Raw genomic sequence first — 24,874 nt, 5'->3', positions numbered from 1 at the left:
GGTGACAAAACCATGGTAACCTGGACTAATGCATGTAAGAAAAAAGCTGCTTTCTCACTGCTGGATATTCTGAAGAAGTGGTGAGACTTATATAATGCTTTCCTGACTGATTTTCCACTGTACACTGTAGTGGTTACAGGTGGGCAAGTTGGGGGAGAGACAACTACACTCCCCGTCTATAACGTCCTCTGTTAAAACACCCTCCAGCTAGAAGCACATTCCTCTAATCAATGTGACCCCCACAAAAGCATTAGCCCCTGGCAACTACAATTGCTCAACTTCCAAAGAAGTTTCATTAGACGATTTACAAGGACTGAGTTTAGTGTTCTGTGGTTCTAACTGTAAAGGCTATGGAGAGTTCCAAATAATTATTTGAAATCATCCAAAACAAAGTAAGAAACAACCCTATTGTGTGCTTAAAAAAACACCCAAAATGTGATGTTTTCACCCTCACTTCAGTGTTTGTATTGACTAATAATCCCAGAAAGAAAACCTTTGCATAAACACTTTTATCCGATTACGTCAACAGCATTATGATCATAGCCGCTGTGAACAAAACCACAGAGAACACACACCCAGCTTTGTCCTCAGGGCATGTAAACGCACAGGCTGACTTCCCTTGATCGTTTGAATTTACATATAGCACAAATGTCACTGTGGTGGCAAGCGAGCAGTGGTGGAGAAAAGCCACATTATTTAAGGGTTTCCTGCTTTCCACTAACACGGCAAGTAAAAACTCGCTGCTCCTCCGTAAATTCATGAACACAAAACATAACGGCCGATAAATATTAATTCAACTGTTTATTTTGTATTGCTATTTACACTTTTATCTGGCTCAACCACACATCCGTCTGGACATAAACCACCACACGAACCATCTCCTGTTATATTCTCTCTCAGTGTTCAAGTTGTACTGCAAAGCAAGAGTCCGAAGGAAAACTTTAACCCACAATGCGACTGCTGAAACAAACATTACCCTAACAGCACACAGCTGGTTCAAAAATTGATTTATTCACTGCTTATAACATTTGCATTTCTTTTTTTTCATCATACAAAGCTTTATACTAAATATGTGATAAGTCTGCATCTACATCTGCAGGCAGCAGTGAACTGAATGACATTTTCTACATTCCTTTGCTTTTACACTACCTTAAAGGTCCTATATTGTAAAAAGTCCCAATTCCCATGTTTTTTGTTGCTGCTGTTTTTGTTGTTTTATTATAAAGTAGGTATAGGTGCTATCTTAATACTGTTAAAGTATCAAAACGCTTATAGAGAAATGCACACTCAGAATTAAGAAACTGTGCCTTTAAACAAGCCGTCAGGACTTCTGTGAAGTTGTGATGTCACAACTCTACTATGTAATGGCAGAAACTGCTGTTGCAGTGTTACAATCATTTCCTTACTGAAATGACAGTGTAGAGAAGCTAAGCGGGCAAACATGTAAGACCTGGAAACACTGGTCAATCTTTGATGACCTTTGATCTTTTTTGGGGAGGAGGAGGGGGCTGAAAGAGACAGACGCTAAAACACAGTGCTTCAGACAGAGAGTGAATACAGATATATTCAGGCTGACAATATAAGAAGATAAATGTGTTCTTTCAATATTAAAGCATGTAAACATGTTTGACTAGAAACCCCAAATACATGTATGAAAGTGAAAATGAGCATAATATTGGACTTTTAATTTATTTAAACTCCACAAGGGTCCTTTACAAGAAAAAGCAAAGTGACAGTAAAAGTCAACTTTCCCTGGACTAATAAATTAGCTTGAGAAGAATGAAATAATATCTAGGCTTGAGGAAACGGACAGTGACTTTTTTATAACATTAGCTACTGTCCCTACAATGTAGAGGGACAAAATTAAAGGAGTTTTGAAAGAAACAGCTAAACCAAACACACAGCTTGGAAACATTAGGGATGTGGGACTGTGTTACTTCATTTATATAACAAGAAAGGTTCTCTTCTCTAAAACAATACGCACACACACACACACACACACACACACACACACACACACACACACACACACACGCACGCACTCACACACACTCACACACACTCACACACACACAGCAGCAACACTCACCCCGATGCGCACACAGAAAAACAGAAAGCAGAGAAACAGAGATGCAGGTTTGATTAAAGCAGCACATTCCCCTGATTTTTTTCCTTTCCTGCTGACGTTGGCACCTTTAAATGTTAGCAGGGGTCGTGTTCTGAGCACGCTGCAAATTTCCACCCGCATTCACCTCAGCCCTGCACATTCCTGCCCCACCGGCAGGGAGGCCAGGTGTTCTGCACCAAGCACACACCCCCTGCTGCGAGAAAGGCATGCTGCAACAACAACTCAGCTACATGGCTGAGGACTGCAGCCACATTTACACCTGATGGAAACAATAATGTTTGCAATAAATTATCATAAAGAGATTTATTGACATATTTCAAGAAACATGTATTTTGACCTTGGACCTTTTCTGGGCTGGTAAACTGACTAGTTGAGATGATGAAACATTAATCAATAAGCATTTGACATTTGCTCTCTTTCACCACTCAGAAGCACAGTGGTGATTCAGTCTGTGCTTCTGCTGAAACCGTCTCTTTGTACCTGCAGTACATGATGTCATTCCTCTGATAAATGATAGACATGGAAACGATCAGCTGACTTGTTGGTTAAATGTTGTTACCCTCGTTAGTTGGCTCAAGCAATTCTAGTTGGTTAAAGTTATTATTAACTTCATAGATATGTTTTGTAATTGGATTAACTCGAAATTTATTTTTCTAAAGATTAATTTTCTTAAAGAAAACTGTTTACAATGAATGCTAATTTACTTTTATTTTGTGAGTTTAGTACTCATGTTCTGTAGGATAATGTGCAATGTTCATAATGCAAGGTGAAAAGCATTTCAGCATTGCATTTAAGTGCAATTTGGTCATAGAAAAATATGATTAACTATTTAGAATGGCTTTTATATTATATGCAATATTTTCTGACATTTAACCTTATAGCAGGGATGTCAACCACCAAGAATATTTTTGACCGGTTACACATGGAGGACTATAGGTTAAGTTCACTGCACTACGCTCAACCAGATCGGGTAGGAGACGGCGGGCCACGCTGACATAGTGCTCAGAGGCCCACCCTCAGTCCTAGCTAGCCTTGGCCACTCTGCACTGTGCATCAGCTGGGTTAGTTGGGAGCTAACTCTAGCTAGCGGTGTTGATAATTCGGCGATTATGACTAGCAATGCCAAAAATTCTAAAATAAAATATCCATATGGCGTTAATTCTTTAACCACCACTCTCAGGAAGTGCGTAAGTGTGTGTTTAACAGTGTGTAGGATCAATAAGCAGTAAGTTAATCACGCTCTCATCATCATGGCAGCGTTAACGCTCCCTTGACATCACACACTATAAAGAACAATGCACACATCCACACAAGCAGAAGCATACACATTCACACGTGTGGGAGAGATGATCTCGGCTTTTGCATCTCAACGGTTTGAGCTTATAAGAACTGTGTGAGCATGTGTGAATACAGTAACCTAGGCGATCCGGCAACCACACGCACACATATTAACTGCTATTAATTATCCCACGTTTCCATGTTATCTAGAAAAATCACAGTTAACTAGAAGGATCACAATTCTCCACAACAAAGTCTTTATTTGCAGGTGTATAATACACTTAAACTTAAAGGATTTTAGCATCAGAAGTCTTGCTCGCTGGTCTTTTGTCAAACTGGGTCAAAGTGTGAAGTGTGAGCATCAGAACGGCATGATTTTATTGAGCATTTGCTGAGTTGGGCGTCAACACCCCGAACATTAACAGTAAGAATGGAATTACGCAGCTTTAAGCACTTTGATGCTGATCATGTGAAAGCAGCTCTAGCTCTTGCCTAAATGCACTCATACAGGTCTTTCCTGTAAACGAACCTGATTGCCATCAAGTATGAAACTATTCACTATTCTGTATTATAACTCAGCCAACTTGAGTGCAGTGCAACAACACAGATTTGTGTGTTCAAGAAAAGAGAGTTACTCTAGTTTCTTTGGAAGAAAAGCAAACTGCTGCTACAATGACAAATGGACCAGAATAAATTGCTAGTACAATAATAGCATAATAACTCATAAAATAATACAATCAACCAACTGAAAGTGTTACTCTACACTGTGTTTCTTCAGATCAGGAACAGTGTGGAGAAGTGTAGTCTGTACTTATGCACCCTGTGCTTCACAGAAATCACTATGAGGTTAAAGGGACAGTTCAGATTTTTTTAAGTGGGGTTGTATGGGGTATTTATCTATAGACAGTGAATAAAAGTACAAACAGTGAATGTAAGTTGGCACGCCTCCAGTTTGAAGAAGCAGACTGGAGTTTGACATGTAAGCTAGGCAATGTACTGCTGTGGAGGGGTCAGCAACAGAACACATTTTAGCCACTTAAAAAAACAGTTCGCCACCTGAAAACACTGTCAGTTTAAGTGTACGCTACATTAAGAGTACTTTAACTGCTTTATCTTAATTTCAGACAGGGATTTCCAACGAGGAATAACAACATTATTGCTCTCTTCACTGCCAGACTCCATTAAGAACAACAATGATTTAACATTGCTTAACACAGGAGCCGCTGGTCTACTATGACAAATGAGTTAGTTTGTGTGATTGTGTGACTTTGGTGTTTATTACGGCTAGTTTGGATTCACCAAATTAACTAACTCGTGCAATCAGTGGTGGGCCAGCAGCTCCAATGTTCAGCAAGCTAAAGTCACAGTTTTTCTAAGTGGAGTCTGGTGGCTTGGAGGACAGCATAGATGGAGAAATGAGAAATTCCTCGGCAAAACAGGCTGTTTGACAGAAAGGTAAAGTGGTGTAAACACTTAGCGTATACTTGAGTGTAATACAACAACACAGATTTGCGTGCTTAAGAAAAGTGTCTGAAAAGTCTGAAAAGATATGACTTTTTTGGCAGCTAAAATATGTTTTGTTGCTGACCCCATCCACAGCAGTGCGTTGCTTAGCTTCCGTGTCAGACTCCAGCCCGCTTCTCCAAACTGGGGGTGCACCAACTGAAATCTACCATATGTAACACACTGACTACGGATAAGTACCCCATAGAGCTCCAGTTCAACTAATCTGAACTATCCCTTTGATATAAACACATTCATATTATGCATGATTTTGACTGTAAAGTAACAAAAGTTTTCTATCTCCTAAAACAGACAGAGATAGGACAGCATGTGACAAAGTCATGACGACTACATGATGGACTTGATCCCCTGCACCCTAAGGATAACCTTTTTTGAGTATTCTTAGAAGCTATAGCTGTTCAGGCCGTAATACTTAAACACTAAACCAACCAGAAGTCATCCCATCAAATTTCAACCCATCTCGTTCATTACCTGTCTCCCCTAATACTGCTCAAGCTTTTTTTTCTAAGAAGGCTTTGATATTCTACTCTTGCTTCTTGCTGAGAAACAGAATTATACCGGTGCTGACATTTAAAATGAGAGCTAGGCAGCGAGTAGCTGAAGAAAGAGTACTAGGAAAAGGCTTTTATCATCAGCCTAATCCTTTAGAGGCAATACAACAGGCATTTTCCTGGAAGCTCTGCACCTCCTGCCGCTGATTGGAGTTTTACTCAAATGTGTTCATATTATCAAAGTAGCAGCGTCTTCAAAGGTCACTTGCTGAGGCACTGAAAAGAGATTGCCTGATTTGCCTGATTCATTTTTCACATTTTAACAATGAGTTCTCAAGGTCTCTGTGGAAAAACTACAATACAGTCTAATCTGAAAGCCTATTGATATTATAGTCATTGAACAAACTGTGGAAATGGTGAAGTGACAGAATGACACACTTTGATACACAAAGAAACTAAAAATATAAGAAAAAATAAGCAGGGAAGTAAAAGACAGCACTTTAATTCCCTGCATGGATGTATCTAAAGGGTTCCTACCTGCGGCTAGAACTGTACAGTAGTTTATGTTAATTCAACTTATGCACACACACATTTGCATCATTACACAAAGGCCAAACCTGATCCTTCACACACATGTCAACTGAAGGCTGTTGGTAAGCCAACAATATCTAGTGTTTCCCACAGAGTTAAAATCTATGTGTGGGAATTGCAGAGGGTTGTTCAGCAAACTTCCCATTTTTTGATCTTGTGTGTGTCCCTTTTTTAAAAAAAATAAATAAAATTGGACATTTTTTTAGGGTTTGGAGCTTATCATGAGCTCTATCTTTCCTCAGCACCAGTTTGAGGAGTTTGAGTTGCGAATTAAATAGTTCATCTGTCAATCCGGTAAGAGCGGATTAGACCAATGGACAAGAGGAGCAGCTGCTACAGAGGGGAGTGAAAGCAAACTTTTAGACCCAGAGCAATGAATGGTTAAAGCCTCATTCTTGATGCACAAAAACCCTGCTAACATAATATATGGCTTTATAATGTAATCAGAATGTGTACACATACACCCAGGCCAAAAGACTCTGCAGTAGACACGGGTATTCACTGCCTCGGGCTCCAATTGGCATTGATGGAAACAATACCCAGGTGAATGCACTAATTTCAGCTTGTTAACCAGCCAGATGCAATGACCTAAATACTGACTAAATACTGTCCATCTCCTCCTAAGCTGCGCTAAAACATCTATCCAACTTAGTCTGCACTGAGTTTGAAAGAGAGATACAATATATAAATAGAAGTAACCAAAGCAAAGTTTTCACAGACCTCTGTCCATGCTGCTGTTTACTGTTTACCTCCAGTCTGTCCATCACATTGAGCAGACACACCAAAACAATTCACACATATACACACACATATCTGTCTGCTACAGGGCCGTGTATGCAGCTCTGCTCTCTGGGCAATGGAAAAACAGTCTATAGCCTTTTTTTTAGCAGGTTTACCCCTGTGGGAAAAACCTACATGCACACACTAATTTTGGTGGTAAAGGGCTATAATTTTCACTTTCACTGCCTCTGACATTCTGCTGCTCCATCTGTGCCCAGAATACGCTCTGCACTCAGAGATGGTGGTGCAATGAATAACAGAACAGTTTATATATACCAATAGCGCTGAATGGTCCAGCTCTGAAAATATAACATCAGCACGTGGCAGCAGGTGTTTTAATCGTTACAGGCCGCCACAACTTAATGAATGTGTTTGACACCCTGATATCTCACAATGCTGTGAGGATCGCTTACCTTTGGTCATATACCACCAAACACATTAGCATTAAACACACTCTGTCTCATTCACACTTACATAGCCACAAACACAAACTCATACACAACATCTGCTACGTTAAAACGTATGAGCATTAATTGTCTAGGTGCCTTCAGTGCAAATGTTCACTTCTGAGAGAAACAGTTTTTGCCTTCATTACGTTTTACAGAGCTGTATCTGCTGTGGCCAAAGTGTGTGTGTGTGTGTGTGTGTGTGTGTGTGTGTGTGTGTGTGTGTGTGTGTGTGTGTGTGTGTGTGTGTGTGTGTGTGTGTGTGCGCGCGTGCGTGCGTGCATGCGTGCGCACCCACAGATGGGACATACTGTAGGCTTACAGAGTCTGCTCTTTTTTGCTGATGAAAAGGATTCTGCTTGATGCATAATTCAGGAGACTTGAAGGTCTGCGTAAGTTTCACACTACGCCACACCTCCCTCTCCCTCTATGATATTTTGTGATGACTGCCATCTTTTTAAGACAGAAAGACTTCAAGGGCAATCACTCTGAAACAAACGACAGCCTGCTTACAAAAGTTTAATGTACAGCTGCTAGAGCTCAACATGTGTTCGGTCAACCACATCGTATGTCACATTTCTTGTCAGATGGCAGTGTGGTTTTGACCTGCTACGGTTCACACCCAGAAGTTACAGTTTTTGGGTTGTGAGAAACAGTGTGTGGCTAGCAGTACTGTGAATGCTCAAGATAAAAGGCCTATAAATTACCCAAAAATTTATTCTATAAATTAATAGTTGATTCAAGAGTGGAGTGAGAATTAAACAACTTGATTGAATGTATTAAATGGCTCATGTAACAAGAAGCATGTGTGTGGGAGAGGTGTTAGGGGATGTCTCTGTACCACTGGTTGTATGAAGAGGTGAAGCTGAGGAGATGGAAGTGGGTGGAACACATTGTGGTTGGTAAACAGGGCCATAACAGGAAAGCGTGGGCCCACCTGACAATCACCTCGCACAGCCTGTACAATGTTTCCACGCTGTAGCAAATAAGGTCAGCTCACGGTGAAAAAATACTGAGACAGCAGTTTTATTCTGATGCCTTCAGATGTCTTTCAAAAGCTTTTTGCAACTTTGAAAACTGAGCAAATTAGTTTCTTTAGAACACATGGAGGAAAATAAAATGACCAGTTTGGCAAGAAATGTCCCTAAAATTGAAAGAAATTAGTAAAGGTGACAATAAAGTTACCTTAAAAATCATTTTTTTAAAAAGAGGGGAAGATTATTAGAAAATGATTCAAAAAATGAGGGGAAATGTCCAGAAAACTATATTTCTAATTACAATATTTAATATTTTTTGTTTGTTTTGCTTATTTTCTGGTCATTTTCTTACAACTTTTTCTTTACTTTTTTTCTGCTAATTTTTTTGCCATTTCTTGTTAAGTTGCCAATTGCCTTCTTCTATTGTTTTTGAAAGAAATAAAAAGCAGCTTGCTCAGGTAAGGCCACATATGATAATGTTATGGTTTCATGCCTTTGATGTACACATGGTGAAAACATACCAAAATATCAACCAACTGCCTTTCCAAATTAATATATTTGCACGTACAAATATATTATCAAAACGGTTTCATTAGCCACATAGATGCTGTTGGAATTTTGAAACATTCTTAGCAATTGCTTTAAGGTTGACTCCTTAAATTTCAGTTTTAATGCACATAAACTACTGTTCATGTAGCTTTATACAGTAATATATGTAGGTTATATATTTGTGATTGTGTTACCAGGCAGATGGCATTTCTGACCTGATATACAACCTCAAACCGGGTTTCACAAACATGGGTTAAACAGTGCTTGATTTAGCCTGTTCTGCATTAATCTGATTTTACAAAAGCAGATTAGTGCAACCCCAGACCTAAGTGAGGGCTTAAATGAACTAATGAAACAGATTCAGCTTCAGAGTAATGCCGTACTGTATTGTGGAGTATAATGTTAGGAAAACTGACTGAAGCACAAGGGGACAAAAAGCACAAGAAAGAAGCAGTTGCACACTTGCGTGGGTTCATACAATTTTGATGTTGTAAAATAAAGCTGAAAAATGATATTTAACGGTGCAGTATGTATTCTCCAATGGCTATTATGTTAGCCTTTTTTCACATTTAACAAGTTCTGTAAACATCTTAACTGCATGCAATTTGAGGCCATTTAGGGTTCTGACTAGGACTGCATGATATGAGGATATATGCGATAATGTTGTTTACTATCATAATACAATAAAAGTGATGAACAAACAGATATAAAGTGTACTGAGTAGGCTGCTCAGGAATCTACTTTTGTTAGATGATGTATTGTCCCTACAATAATTACGATAAACAATATGATTGTAATTCTAAGACCACATTATGCAAGAAATATCATGATAGTATCACAGCATAATAATGCAAGTACACCTGTCCCAGAGCAATTACCTTTTAATTTGTAAGAATAATATTCAGACATTGGAAATGAAATTTAAAAAAATATTTTTTTTATATTATTAAAAAGGAAATGAACACCTGTTAATACATACAAGCCAGTAGGGTTGCAACAGTATGAGGCTTTAATGGTACAATAACTGTCTTAATAAATAATTCTGTAATATCATGATATCATAACACCTCAATATTTTCCATCAGTTACAATGACCCTAAAAGGAATGAAAATAGAAGGGCTTTTTTGAGTTACACAAACATTTTATTACTATAATTAAAACTTGAAATCATTTTTGTTAAATGTTAGTATGTTTAAAAAGTCTCCCTTTTGAAAAGAACTACAATAAAGGTGAGATTACCCATCCAGTCGGGTTTTTTTTGTAGATAAACACATGTACATGATATGATTAACCGTAATTTTCATACTACTGTACTCCTTACAACCATAATACTGCTGCATTTGTTTAAAAAAGTAAATATAAAATTATAATACCTTTGTAGAAGTAGCCCATAGTTACACAGTTTGAGATTTAATACAAAAATTGACCAACAAAATGAAAAAAAGTGATGCGTCCTAAACTAAAAGACAAGTTTAGCAGAGCTGAAAGGACACCGCAGTCTCCATAATCTTGTGCTGATTTTTGCTGTCGAATTAATGAAGTGGAGGATGAAGCTGACGGAGGTTAAAACTACAAACAACAGACATTTTGGCCAGGGGTTGGCGAGTTAACGTCAATCCTAAATTGCAGCTGAAGGCTTCCAGTAAGCTACACTGTGTCGTCTTTGAAGTACTATTTTATTTTTCTTCGGGCATGCGCAAATAGGCAGGCATGGAGAAAACATAAAAAGGTATCATTGTTGAGTCCTAGTCTATAAATTATCAATAAAAACCCTTCTGCTTATTCTCTTAAATGATCGACATAATGTCCATATATCATACATGAATAACCTTATTATCATGACAGGCCTAGAAGGCGTACTCAGTTCTTCCGTTGTGCTGACTTGAGTATATTGCTAAAATATAAGAAATTGCTTGTTGAATTAACAAAATAAAAGGAAATAATGTCCTAAATCCTTTTCTTGAATTTTTCTGAATTAAACCAAAAAGACACACAAAAGGTACTTTTTTGTACTCTATTTCAACTGACAACAAACCCCTTAGTGCCATACTGCAGGCACAGAGATGTGATATCATGCAAGTTTACATCGCAATGATGACAAAAAATTAAAAAAAAATTTTTTAAAAAACTGAACCAGTGTGGCAAGTTTAAGTACATAATCAGATGAACACCTGCTCTTGTCATAATCTTAACTCTTGGTGAAATCACTCAAAATGCTTTTCTCTTGTCACCTTGCACTTATTGAGCATATACACAAAAGCATCTTTCACTTACAACCAGCAAACACAGCTAAGTTTTTCTAGAATTTTAGTGTTGTTGGAGTTGATAAATAAAAAAGTGCTTTTGTTACAATCCCGTTATCACCTCTCAAAATCTGTAATTGTACTGAAAAATGACAAGTCAGGATATTCCGTATCTAAACAGGGACAGTCCTCAACTGTAGCATCTGAAATTGGTCCTTTAACACCCTGCGGGCCAACCCTAACAAACTATAAAGTTAAATTATAGCTGCCGCTCACAGTAGTAGCTGAGCCAGTGTTAATCAGTTGCTAGGTTAATGTGTGAGCGGGAGGTGCGAAAACATGCACAGATTCATAGTCCTGTAATTAATGTGTCATAGATTAAAGTGTCTGAGAAATGTCATGTATTGTCCTCTTGCTAGCAGCTTCCATGCTGGCATAGAGGTTCAGAGAAAGAGAGAGGGAGCAGAGTGGCCGTGAGTCAGCCAGAGCCAGCCCCCTGCCTCACGCTGAAATCAGAGAAACCACAAGAATGTAACAGCTTCTGTTATTATCCCTCCCTGCTGCCTCGCTGCCTGATAGCCTGCCCCAGAAAATAGCAGCGAGGCTGACTGTTTCTCCCTTGCGCGCTCTCTCTTTTACACACACACACACACACACACACACACACACACACACACACACACACACACACACAATCTTGTTCTCATGTTCTCATCTCTGACACACACGCAGATTCTCTCAGGGTATGGTTGTCCATTTTGCGCGCTTTTCTTCCTGCACACACAGTATATAAGCTCATACGCGCACACACACAGGACCTGACAGTGCAAAATCACATAGACTGCAATTTGTTTTTCCAACTGAGAATTGCTGCAAACCCAGCGCTGTCAGACACATAGAAACATCTAGACCAATGCCCACAGAAAAACCACGCTGATGCAGTGCATAACTAGCCAGCAGACACACAGTAGCATCGATCAATAGACTGAAAGACTGGCACATTGATGGACTGTCTGATATATTGAGATTCAGCAACTGTTTGTGTTACAGATCAATGCATGAAATAGACACTTAAATAAAAATAAAATAGAAATAATAAAAAAGCAGTATATGAATAGAAATATATAAATTAAAAAATTAAAAAATAATAATTTATTTTTTTATATAAAGAAAGTCTTGAAATAAATCATATAATAGGAAATGACTTAATATAAAACTGTATAAAACTAAGGGTACGGGTATGGTACCGTACATTATTTATTCAACAATACGGAAGATTATTTTGTCCAAAGTAACTAACAATAAGTGCCTTATTCACAGCTTACTGCATCAAAATAAAGCTGCAGAAAGCCTCGTGTGTGGTGTTCACTGTTGTACATTTCTGTGTTACAGGAGGCTGACTCAGCAGCTCCTCAGCAAACTTTTGGGCGACAGCTGTCCTGTGGCCTTGTTCCTTTCCCGTGCAATTTCTCTTTGCCACTGCGAGCAGGCTGACGTCCGTGGGTCTCATTGTCACGGCAGGAACAGACACAGAAAAGAGGCTGTTGTAGAACTGAACTAAAATGTTTTAACCAGCTAACATGTGACCTAGTAGCACCAACCAATATAAATACATACATTTCTGTTGTCAAGTTAGCCTTAAATAGCTACAATATGTAAGCTCGCATTGGTTTAAAGGGGAAGTATGCCCATTTTCAAAATTCATACATGACATAACATTCATTCATGTTATTTCTATGGTCTGAGACAGTTGAAATATTAGTACACATGAACAACTCTATCCCAAAACCAAAGTACTTAAACTCAAATTTGTGATCACATCAAGTACAAAGTCTGGTGCTGCTCCCTGGACAATGAATTGGGAAAGATCACAATGACTAGAGAGATCTTATACCCTATGACATCTTCTCTGGTTTCCGGCTTTGAGAGAAAATAGCTCATATTCACAAATACTGAACTGTCCAAGGCCATGGAAATAACTCAAATTCCTAATTTAGGTGTTGTTCGCCTTTTATTCCCAACACAAACTAGATACAGTTGCGTTAAGCAGCGATACATGGCGATGGCAGACTAACATGGCTTGCTAAGGTTAGTCGACTTTTCATGCTGCATTTATTGCAGCGGTGCCAGTTGTAACATAGTCTAAGGGCTCATATATGTCAACATTTGACACGTCTACAGAGACTTTGTGCAAGTTTTCATAAGCTTAGAGATATGGATGAAACTGAGCAGTATTACCGGAAATCGTGGGAACAGTGTAGCATTGCACAGCACAGACATGACCGTAGGTGACAACAGACATTTTTAAAAATGGCAGAATGAAAATTTGGTATTATAATGAATAGAATTTTACGTCCACATGTCGTTATTAATGGCCTTGCAGTTTAACACCACCTACCTTGTTGTTATTGGCTCTGCCCTCTAGTGGAATCAATTTGTTGAATCTATGCTATAATTAAGCAATATTATACTCGAGCGTGTGCTTTAACATCATTTGAGCATGACAGTGATGCAGCCAGGACTGAGGCGCACGTGCCGTGGTCTGCAAGCATCGCTGTAACTTTACCTGATATTTTAAGCTAGCAGCTCCGTGTCACAGCACACATTTAAACATTGTAGCTACATGCAACTAATGTTTATTTGTAAAAAAGTGAGGAAAAAGCACAGGGGTTACATGCACTTTTGTGTGTGTGTGTGTGTGTGTGTGTGTGTGTGTGTGTGTGTGTGTGTGTGTGTGTGTGTGTGTGTGTGTGCACATGCACGCGTTTTTTGGAGTGATCCAAACTCACACAGGTGGACACACCTTCCAAAAAGCATACCCATCAGCATTTGTAACCAGATATCTCTCTGCATCATCTCACATGCGCAGTGACGACACTCACACCCCCCATCTACATTTGGCACGTGTCTGTTGACTAAAACAGGAAATTATGGAGAGGCAGAAACACCAAACACCTTTGTCTTGAACAAGCTGGTCACGCAGACTGGGATTCAAGACATAATGGCAAAAAGAAAGGAGAGAGGAAGAGATGGATTGAAAACAAGCCCCACTGTAGAGAAATTAGAAGCAGCATGAAACGAAAAACAGCAGCACGAATGTCCTGTGTTTTGAGACTGCCCTTTATGTTCTTGTTTGAGTTGGATATGGAATCCCTTCGCGCTTCCTCCGCTGCCTCTCCAAGCAAAACAAGCAGCGGATAAAACAAGGTTTTACCCTGTAAACTGCTGATGTTCCAGAAATAACCCTGTCAAGTGTCACACAAAAAACACTCGGCATGTCTGAAAATGAGGGCACGAAACTAGAGGTTTTAACTAGCGCTGCTCATTTGCCACTTTCTGACTGGGAGAAATGAATTAATACAAGTTTGATAGCTCCTAATGTCTCCACTTTCTAGCTACATGAATTTAAGTCATTTTATCTAGTTAAACAACAAAAGAAGTAAACACAGGTTTTTCTTTAACACCGACTGATCACACCTCAACCTGAGATTAAAAAAAAAGAAACGCTGGTAATTCTCATGACGGGGACACGGCAGAATAAAAAGTGTGATCCATTTTTGGCTCTGACCCCCTGTTCTTAAGCAACTGTGTCCTTTGACCTCCTGAGGTATTCAAGGCTCTTTAAGCAGCTGTTTCAAAAGCAGACCTGAGGATCTGAAGCTGACACACACACACACACACACACACACACACACACACACACACACACACACACACACACATATACACAGACACACTCACACATACACACTAAGCTCAGGTTGCAAAAGCAGCAGGTTATAAAGGGCACATGGCAATAGGTCCAGAACCCTTTGCTGGGCAAATCATAATACATCTTCAGGAAAATTTGCATGTGTAAATGTGCATAGGAGGGTTTGTGTTGCTGTGCATTTTGGGGGATAGTGGAATGGGTGATAGTGAAGTGAAGGACAAGCCAAAACACGCACTGGAGCATAACTCTTGAGTAAAGAGTGAGGAGCCAGCTGTACTTGCATACCTGAGGAGTGTAAAGGTGGGGGGTGGGGCTGCAGTGGAGAGGAGTCCTGTCTTTGTGATGAGAAATGTTTAGGTATGATCATATCATCCTGGGGTTTTTCTGTAATAATATGACATGGAAGGGTGGTGGTCAGGCAGGACTGATCTCATCATCTTCCCCAGATTTTAACTGCAGCCTCATTCAATGAGCAATTTTTCTGAAGGGCCCGCTCTTGTTTTCGACACTTGTCCTAGTTTGATACACTCATTACCAACACTCATGCATTAAATTGGTCGCCATATCTGGTCTCAGTCAGAACTACATTTCTAGTATGTGTGCAGATTTAAAGGAGGTAGTTAAACTGTGTGTCAGAATTCAACAGATGATTTCCATGAGAAGTCAAATGTGATCATGTCACTCTGAGCAGCTTGCCAACATGCTTGAGCCACTGGGAGTGAAGCAGCAGCTATATCAATAAGAAAAACACAAATGTATGGCATGTTACCTCCTCAGGTAGTAAGATCTATGACTGTCACATATAACAAGCACACTTTAAGGTGTATTGTGCAAGGTCTTACTAAGAATAAACAATGTACATACTATGTATGTATGATCCCTTTCAGTCATCACCTGACTCACAGGAAGTATGTAGCAGTGTATTTATCCAGAGACTCTGCCTGTATTTGATTAGGTATCTTCTTATTTTGCTGTATTTGTGACGTATCTGGATGAATTGCACCCCAGCCAATATCAGTACAAGGGATGTCAATGATTACCTGTTATTCTTTAATCGATCGCCCCATAGGGTCATTTCACTACTCTTCTGTTTACTGAACTGCACACCAACCGGGTCTGGTAGGAGCTAGCCAGTTAGCCACTGGTAACATTGTACTGGCCCAACAGCATTGCTGTAGAATCATGGTGCCCACCCTCAGCTCGCTCAACCTGATGAGTAAGCCACTAATTCAGCTGTAAAACCCCTTTAGTATTGTTGACTATGATATCACTTTTACCACTTTTAGCAATGTCAGCAAAGGTAAGGGTGCTAACATGTTTAAAAAATGCTCAAAGGGTGTTGCAGCTGAAAATGAAGCTGCTTTTTCACTGGGGGGACCTGAGGGGAGACAGGAGGGTAGGCATAATGTTCCCGAAACAACGTGTTCTGGCACCAGGACAGCGTTACCAGCTGTAATCGCCAAAATAGCAGCACTGCTAGCCAGCTAATGTTAGCTCAGCGCAGAGCAGCTGAGGAACCAGTGGAAACTGGAGGCTGGGTGGGGGGCATGTTTTCATGTGCAAATGCAGCTGGCTAGCTATCTGTCAGCAAAGCCAATGGAAAATAAATTAAAGACATTGCGTTGCAAAACTTTAAATTTTCACTACCTCGAAATAGATTTGAAACTCAGCACTAAAGCTCACTGAGGCATTGGAGAGCCAGACTAAAAGGAAGAGTTCAGTTAATCGGTGTCTGCCTATCAAAAGCAAATTAATCGAAACTGAAACTCTGAAACTGTACGCAGGTGAGGTAGGGATTATAGTGACTAGCAACATGCTTCCAAGACGAAGCACTAAAAAAAGACAGAACATTCCAAAACAAGAGTGAAACTGGGGTTGGCCTTCACTTTAAAAGGCGAGTGCTGACAGAGAGAATGGGAATGACGAGCGGTGCAGAGTTGGCATGCTTTCTACAGAACAGGTAGATGCCAGCAGGTAGCTTAGTTAGCTTGCAAAGGGATTGGCTTTCTATGACAACAAATGTAACATTCCTACAATAGTACAGTAGCTTGCAGTGTACATAGAGGCAGTGAAGGCAGGAGGGGGTTGAGAGTTTACAGGTAACCTGTAAACCTCACAATTTATACTGAACCCTCTGCTGACAGCTAAGTCACAAAAGACCGAACATGTCTACATTTGAATTAATGAATGATGTCCAACAACCAATAGCAGCACCATCTGCCCAGGGGCACGTCAGTATTTTGGTTCCGACTGATCAGTATCCAGCAATAATTTAAAATTGGTTCTTGGTGCAAATCTCAAAAGACTACAAAGCTGCAGAAGGATGAGCTGAGTAGAGACCGACAGAAGGAACTCCACATGTTGTGGAAAAGAAGGGAGCAGCAGGGATTAGGTTTTATTTGTTTTGTAAGTACAGCTTTTTGAGTAAAGCTACACATGTTCCTTTACAATAAAAATACTTCATATTTGAAATTTCGAATGTACTATGAGAATTGAATACTGTGTTCCAAAATGGTGCCCTGTTTATATGCAAACTGCCTGATTATTTTAAATCTGCAACCTGTCAAACATCCACTATCACTTCACATATTCCATCCATATGGATCAGTTATCTCTGCGCCCTGCTGTTCGCCCACCTGACCAGCCACCCTCGTCCCCCATTCCTCCATTTATCTGAAAGCCATCTCTGCATCTATCCATGTCGTATCCAGTGATCATCAATGATCATGTTAATCCTTAAATGTCTTTATGTTGCGCTGTCTTAATCCAACCTCTGCAAGGCTAGCTAAGTCTATCTCCCAGCCCCTAAACTATAATCTAGCTAGCTTTATCTCCTGGCTCTGCTGGCAAAATCTAGCCCTGCATTTTCCCAGAAACTGGGTTAGAACACACTGGTGACTCACAATAGGGCAGATACCGATGATGAATTACGACAGATATGTAGAGCCACTGCTTATGTTGCCAAGGCCTAAAGGCTTGTGGGCTAGTGGAGTAAAAAAAATGTCAATCTCTTGCTAAATAGGAAAGATTTGAATCAATTTGTAGATATACTAGATCCAAGAAAACAAATCCAGTGGTATTAAGTAAAAAAATAAACACACTTCACACTGGACTTTTGGAAAACAAGAGCTGATTTCTGCTACTTTATAATGAGGGTGTCAGAAATATTTACAGATAAAAATCAGATATTGTGCAAACATGTAGAGTCCCAGTTCTCTCCAGTGTTGTCTGCATCCTGTATACGTGAATGTAACTTGTGTTATCAAAGCATTTATTCTGTCTGTTTGTGTGAAGGAGAGAGAAAGTAAGAAGCAGGGGGTCGGTCTCGAGCTCCTCTCGCTGGCTGGATAACTTGCTGTTTCAGCTAATCAAACCATTATGACTGCCCACTAACTGAGAACACCATTACCATAATATGCAGTTTCATCTGATTAGTTATGCATGATCCAGATACACCGACGCTGGGCAGAGACAGAGAGACACACAGAGAGTGAGAGAGAAAGTGTGCGTGAGGAGGGAGAGGATGGGATGGAGGAGGTGACCCTGATCTGACAAAAATATGTCTAAAAAAAAAATGTTAAAATGGAACAGAAGGAGAGCTACAACCACTACGAACTCACGTTCCATGAAAAAGGTCCTACTGGGTTATTTAGTGATTTTTCACAAAGAGAAAACACACACAAGACTTCTTAGAACATACTTCTAAACATGAACAATCACTGTGATCTATGTGACAATACTACCACTGTCCAATTATGAACACAATTTATTATTTAATAAAATAAAGCTGTTTTTTCATACGAAATACAGACAATGTCTGGAGAATCAGGTCCAGGAGGTTGTCTGTGTCAGACACGTTCTCACACACTGGAAATACTCTGTTTTAGTCGAGGGGTGCAGGAGGTAAGACGTGATGCAAAAAGCACGCTGCAGAAATCTTTATGTTTCATTTGTTTAATGTAGTCATTAAAAAAAACGAAGTTTCTTGCCGTGAATTTATCTGACGATTTCTGAAATAGCCCTCCAGTTAGACATTGTTGTTGGCGTCTTTGTGTGAATGACCCTTCTTCTTCACTCTTGGTTATTTGTATTTTTTCAGTTTTGTTTAAGTTTCATGATAGAAATGTCCACCGCTATTAAAACTGCCACCACGTATTTATTTCATATTTTTGGAGCTGGACTGTTTATTAGGAGCGCTACTGGAATATATTTACCGTTTGGTCATTCTTTGCACCACACTCTCGGAGCGCAGAACGCTCTCTGGGCACAGACGGAGCAGCAGAATAGCAGGCGTAATGAAAGTGAAACTAACTACTTACTAGCTTCTGCAGCAGCTGCTTCTCCCATCCATCACTCTGATCTGATCAGCTCTGCGCAAATTGAGAGATCAATTATCTAGTCCGCAAGTCAAACTCCTAAAACTGCTGACCAAAAAAAGGACTCAAAACCTCTGAATTTAGAAAAGCTACACAGAACAATAAAAAAAGGGAAGTTCGCCCCCACCCCCCAAGCATCAGCTACCACCACACATACATTGTAATTCTGTGGGAAACACTGCGCCCACTCCCTCGCTGTGAATTCTGTGGACAATGACCTGCTTTATTCACACATGGGCTCAAGCAGACTTTACACAGACTTTGTACTACAGGGAACTTACGAGTAAAGTCTGTCTAATCTCTGATTCAGAGATCAGCATTCTCACATACAGCTCCTCCAGGTAATGTCTAGATAGGGTTGCAGTGCATGTGTGAAAGGGGCTCATGTCTTTTAGCCCCTGCTACAACTGAATCCATCTACACCCAATTCACAAGGCCACTGTTATTTTTGTCCCTGTGTTCACAGGCAGAAAATAATTATTTTTAGTCTGAGCTTAAAAATTTAAAACTTACGCAAAAACGTGATCCTTCTCCTCTGTTTTCTGAATGATACTGTGACTACAATGCTAAAAGCCTGAGCGATGCATACACATGATACTATTATTACCTTCCACCAATCCAAACTCACATGTCACGATTAATATGGCACTCCTCGCTTTTCATTTTGAGCGTCCAGATCTGTCAAGGCACCTTCGTCCTGGCATCCTGTAGCTGTGGTATCTTGCTCAGAATAAACACAGCTGTGTTTGGGGCTTCGGAGATGATATTCGCCAAAGAGTTGTGCCATATCCGCCCCAGCAACAGACCACTAACTAGCTGCCTTTCTGAGAGCTATCTGGCTGGATATTTGTGTGAATGGATGGCTGTTTGGCTGGTTCACTTAAGGACTGCCAGTCAGGCTGAAAGTACTGTATCTCAGGACAATGATGGTGATCTGACAGTGCTACTAGCCTGTGCCATGTTTGGCTAAAATTGTGTTTGTGCCCTCCTGTAGGCATATTTGTAAATTTATGGCAACTATTTTGCTTCCTATTTCAGAATGACTTGTTGGCAGTAATTCCTCTTCATGTAATTACAGACGCAAGATGGCCAACATTGAAGGAATAAGCTGGCACAAGATCACCAGTAACTTGGCAACGCTCGGGGTCGGTGTGCAGCCACTGTTAACTGAAATGGCCGAACTCTGTCTATCAATGGCTCTGCTTACTGCGCTTCCCAACTGCAAATAGGACTGTGAGCTTTCCAAGAGGTTATAATAGAATGAGCAGGCAGCTGGTCCTCTTGGTTAAACATGAACAGGCTGCTCTTTGACAGGGCTGTCACCAACAGTCAGCAGAAGTCCCAAGCCTGGACTCACTCAAATAAAGCGGAGGATCTTATCAGAGATTTTAAAAGGTAAGTACCACTCCATTTAAAACATGCACAAGCATGAGACCCAATAACCAAGTTGTTAATTTGTGTATGGGGTGAAAAAAAGCAACTTGGTAGCACTACATTGACACAGAACAAAAATGAAAATAAATTGATACTGACATTTTTCACAGCTCCTTTGGCAATGGATCCAGGCCTAGAAATGTAAGATACACATTTCTGCAGCCTGATAATGTATCTCGCCTGCAGCACCCAGCCTGCAGTCTTCTCACCAGCACTGTCAGTTAGCACCAATACCGAGCTGTCAGCACTACTGAGCACCACACTGAAAGGTAGGGTGTGTCTTTTTCCAACGTTGAGATGAGCCAGACATAAGGTGTCAGGCAAAGATAGAGAGAAAAAGGAAGAGGAGAAAACTCAAAGCTGAGAGGAAATGCTATTTCCCCGCTAAAAATCAACTTCTTGTGTGAGACAGAGGATATTTAGACATATAATGTCCTACACATTCTCGGTACTCAGCCCATCCCTCAGTGTATACACATCTCAGCCTTTCAAACAGGCAAGAACAATGGTTGACCTTTGACTACTATGTTATGTGGGCTGGTTTATGATGTTTAACCATGAGGCTGTCATCTTTATGCAACTTCTCTACAGGTATTGGCCAAAACCTGTGGAGACACATCCGTAGAAGTGGCATGATGATGAATTGGTGGTGAGTGGACATGAATTTGCTGCACATCCTTGGACTCTTTTACACTGCCTCTTCAAGGCGGGAATATCACTCTGCTTTGCCACTTTGGCATTCTGTATAGAAAGACACAAGACTAAAAACACCTTCATATAGCATGTTGAAAAAATGACCAAAAAAGCAATACTATAGTATGGCGAAAAATGTCAAAATTTGACATGCCCAAAAAACACTTAAAAACAGCTGAGCCACATAAAATAACATGTCAAGGCACATTATAGCATAGGATTTTGCAAATACAGGCAAGAAATCCTTACTATAGCATGCTTAAAATGACTGAAAAAAACATACAATAGTATGTTGAAAAATGTGAAAATTTGACATGTCCAAAAAACAGCTGAAAACCACATAAAATAGCAAGCCGGGACACGTCATTGCACAGAATGTAGTAAAAACAGCCTAAAACACCATAATATAGCACTGAACTGAGGTCTGTATAAACAGGACAGCCAGCAGGATGGGATCATGGGCAGCACTTGCCCCTGTTGTCAAGCTACAGGCAATGTTGACCAACAGATTCTCAAACTGTAGTGTTTATAGTACAAGACTGCAGGCTACACCCTAAGACTGAGAATAATTTCAGACAAAGTAACAGAAATAATTAGTAAATGTCTGCATTTGACTGAAATGGTTAAAAATAGCTTCCAACAAATTGTTGGAAATAAAGGTACAATACAGTTTCTTCCCACATCATGTCCACAGTTGACTTTAAGTCAGCTGCTTTGGGATCTGATGATACCACCTAACTCCCAATTTGCTCCCATGAGACCTACCTGCCCTTTGCAAGCAGGTGCACATTATCCCCATTACTCCGGCCACACCTGTGCCTCCTTGGTCTTCCACAATTCACATCCTCTCCTCACTTCTTCCCCTCACTTTTTGCTCTCTCTATTTCACACAGGCACTTCTGCTGTATGCCATGGGGATGGCAGGTTCAGGTGCGCTGCTCAAGTAAACCAGGGCCATTGCCAAAGGCAATTTAATCCTCACCAGCTGAGTCCATCCATTTCTAAAGCTCAAGACTTCTTGGTTTGGGCAGAGCAAAAGCAAAGAAATGTGCAGTTCAATCAAGCATTCTCTTTAGCTCACTATTTATTAGGGCTGCAACTAGCAGTTATTCTCATTATCAATTAATCTGATGATTATTTCCTTGATTAGTTGTTTCATCTATAAAATGTTAGAATATGTTGAAAAAATGTCCATGTACTGTATCACTACATGGGTGCTAAGTTTTTTTGTTGTTTTGTCTTTCTTTGGCTTTATTTCTTAGCCCAGCATTAACATAAAAGGGGGAGAGACTGGGGATGACATGGAGAAAAGGGCCCCAGGACCTGCAGCCTTTGAATAGGGGGCACCCTGCTCTCCACCCTGCTTTACCAGGTTAGACCAGTAGCCCAGTAACTCACCTGGCCTATAAAAAGCCAAACATATAGAAATTATTAGTATTGCAACTAAAAAATAAACTATTGGTAGCCCAATTGAATAATAAATCCAATTGTTTTACTGTACATTTTTGCTGTAATAAAAAAAATTGCTGTGAGATGAATCGACTGAAAACTTAATCTTATAACATAGATGCTGACTGAAGTTTTCCCTTTGGAGACACAATTTGCAGTTAAATAAAGGTAATAAATCGCACTGTATGCTATCACACTCCGTTTAAATTTGCAATAATATTGTATCGTGACTCATATGGTGGGACTTTGGGTGATTCCAACCTTAAAAATGATGCACAGTGTGTGATATAGGTTGGGATGGTGTAGGTTTCTGGTGCCCCCCTTCACCAACCCTTAGCAATGCTTTTGGGGCTGCTGATTTTGCACAAACCTTGGAAAAACTGAACCCAGTTACTGGATTTCATTCACAACTCCTTCCTCTGCTGCCCCTGACTGAGCTCCCATTCAGAACCAATTGTGACTCTGAAGTCATTTTGCTGTTCAGCTGGAGAAAAAGGACAAGAAAGAGCCAAGGAGGGAAAGATAGAGACTAGACAAACAGGACAGAGCAGGGTCCATATGATCTCAGCAGCGGCAGCAGACTGGCAAGCAGCAGGCAGCAGAGGAACCGACTGCGACCCAAAAGATGTGGCACGGATGGTGGAGGATTACGTCATCGAAAAAAAGGAGGACGCCTCATCACAGCAAACCCCTTGCATCTATTACCAAACATCACATAGTTAACAGCTTTTCGGTCAGCAGACATGGGTCGTTTTCAATCAATTACTCAAAAAAGAATAATAATTGACGCACGAGCGACTGAGAGCAGGGTCGCAATAAGCAGCTTATCCATATATAGGCCCTCTCGTGTGACATTTCTAGGATGTGACACGTACATGAGATCAGTTGTAACAAAACGGTGCTCCAGCAATCATTTACCAATGAATGACAAACCCCTACACCCGTTTTATTTGATTTGCAAGAGGCTCTCTATTTACTATTGATGCAATATGGTCAAAGAAACACATTGGCTCATTCAAGCAACACGCTGCAAAGCGAATCACTCATTAATCACTAATTAATGGCTATCACATATGATAAAGGAATGTCATCTTTCAAGCCACATAACATAAGTGATGCCGCACTGGCTCCATTGAACGCCAACTAGACGCTGTCATTAAAGGGCTCATTGTATATATTGAATACGCTATTAACGGCCTTACTTATAAATGTCGACTTGAAGGAGGCCGAGCAAAGTTTTAATAATTCAATAAACCTTTTAAATGCAAACCAATACTGCGCACACTGGATTAGCGACTGTTTCGCAGCTACGTAAAGTAAGATGCAAAATATTGAATGGAGCTAGCTAACAAGCGAGCTACACAACCACCGGCTATTATGGATTTAAATGAGTTTTCTTTTTCATAAGTATTCCACTTATATAGACACGCGCATAACAGCAAAATAAGCTATTTTTGTAAGCGTTATCAGTTTTATATCGCAATATTAGCCGTTTTAGCTGCGCGAGGCAGCAACTTGGTTAAAAGTGACAGCGCTAAGCTAGCTAGCTAACGTCAGCTGGCTGTGAAAACTGGTGGCCTGTGAATGAGTGCCTTTCTTACCGTCATAAACTGCTCCAGGGGCGTCCAGTTTTTAAGGAATAATATTTTTTGCCGTGTGAGGAAATGTTTTGTGGAGGGGCGATAAAGCCCGAACATCCAAGATCAGTTCGCCCGCTGCCGATGAAACCCGAGCATCATCATTATCACCTTCTTCATCAGTACTGGGAGTCCGGCGCTGCTTCACACACATCCATCCAGCAGAGCGGGGCCTCCTCCGGGCTCGACCATGCGACTGGCTCGGCGACGACGGATAATCCACAAGACAGGAGCCCCCGCAGTAACCATTGGCTAGACGCGGCGACTAGCAGTCATTTCAGGTCGAGAGAATGAAAAATATATCCCCACGCATGCGTAAAAACTGAGAAGATGTGGTCGGCAAGAAGGTTACGAGTGGTAATCTTTGGACATCAGATCAAAAAATAGGCAAATGTTGCGTTTCTGACTTTCCTAACATGAGCCTCTCCGTTGTTGTCAGCCTTCTCTGGTCTCTCTGCAGCTGCTTTGCCTGCCTGCCTTGCAGCACAGCAGCGATCAGCATAGCGACGTAATGGCGCAAACCGAGCGCACAGGGGCGGGGCCACGGGGCGGGAGGCGGGCTGTT

The 24,874-nt window shown here is 40.5% G+C and overlaps 1 protein-coding gene and 1 long non-coding RNA gene across 2 annotated transcripts in view; one reads left to right on the top strand and one right to left on the bottom strand.

Moving 5' to 3' along the window:
- ptpn4a (protein tyrosine phosphatase non-receptor type 4a) overlaps positions 1–24,800 on the bottom strand; it is a 90,098-nt gene extending 65,298 nt beyond the window's left edge. Inside the window, exon 1 of the mRNA XM_042494228.2 lies at positions 24,274–24,800. The gene's annotated coding sequence lies outside the window, so the exon portion shown is untranslated. The remainder of the gene's footprint in view (positions 1–24,273) is intronic.
- LOC148188482 (uncharacterized) lies at positions 19,912–24,237 on the top strand. Its single transcript, XR_015777760.1, has 4 exons — positions 19,912–20,491; positions 20,641–20,799; positions 21,122–21,179; positions 22,117–24,237. It is a non-coding gene; the product is annotated as an uncharacterized LOC148188482 (long non-coding RNA).
- Positions 24,801–24,874: the final 74 nt, after the last annotated feature.

The sequence above is a fragment of the Plectropomus leopardus genome, chromosome 10, assembly GCF_026936395.1.
Source record: "Plectropomus leopardus strain MGB_pleo_1.0 chromosome 10, ASM2693639v1, whole genome shotgun sequence".
Lineage (NCBI taxonomy): Eukaryota > Metazoa > Chordata > Actinopteri > Perciformes > Serranidae > Plectropomus > Plectropomus leopardus.
The sequence above is the reverse complement of the archived record's forward strand: the minus strand, read 5'-3'. Positions and strand labels throughout refer to the sequence as shown.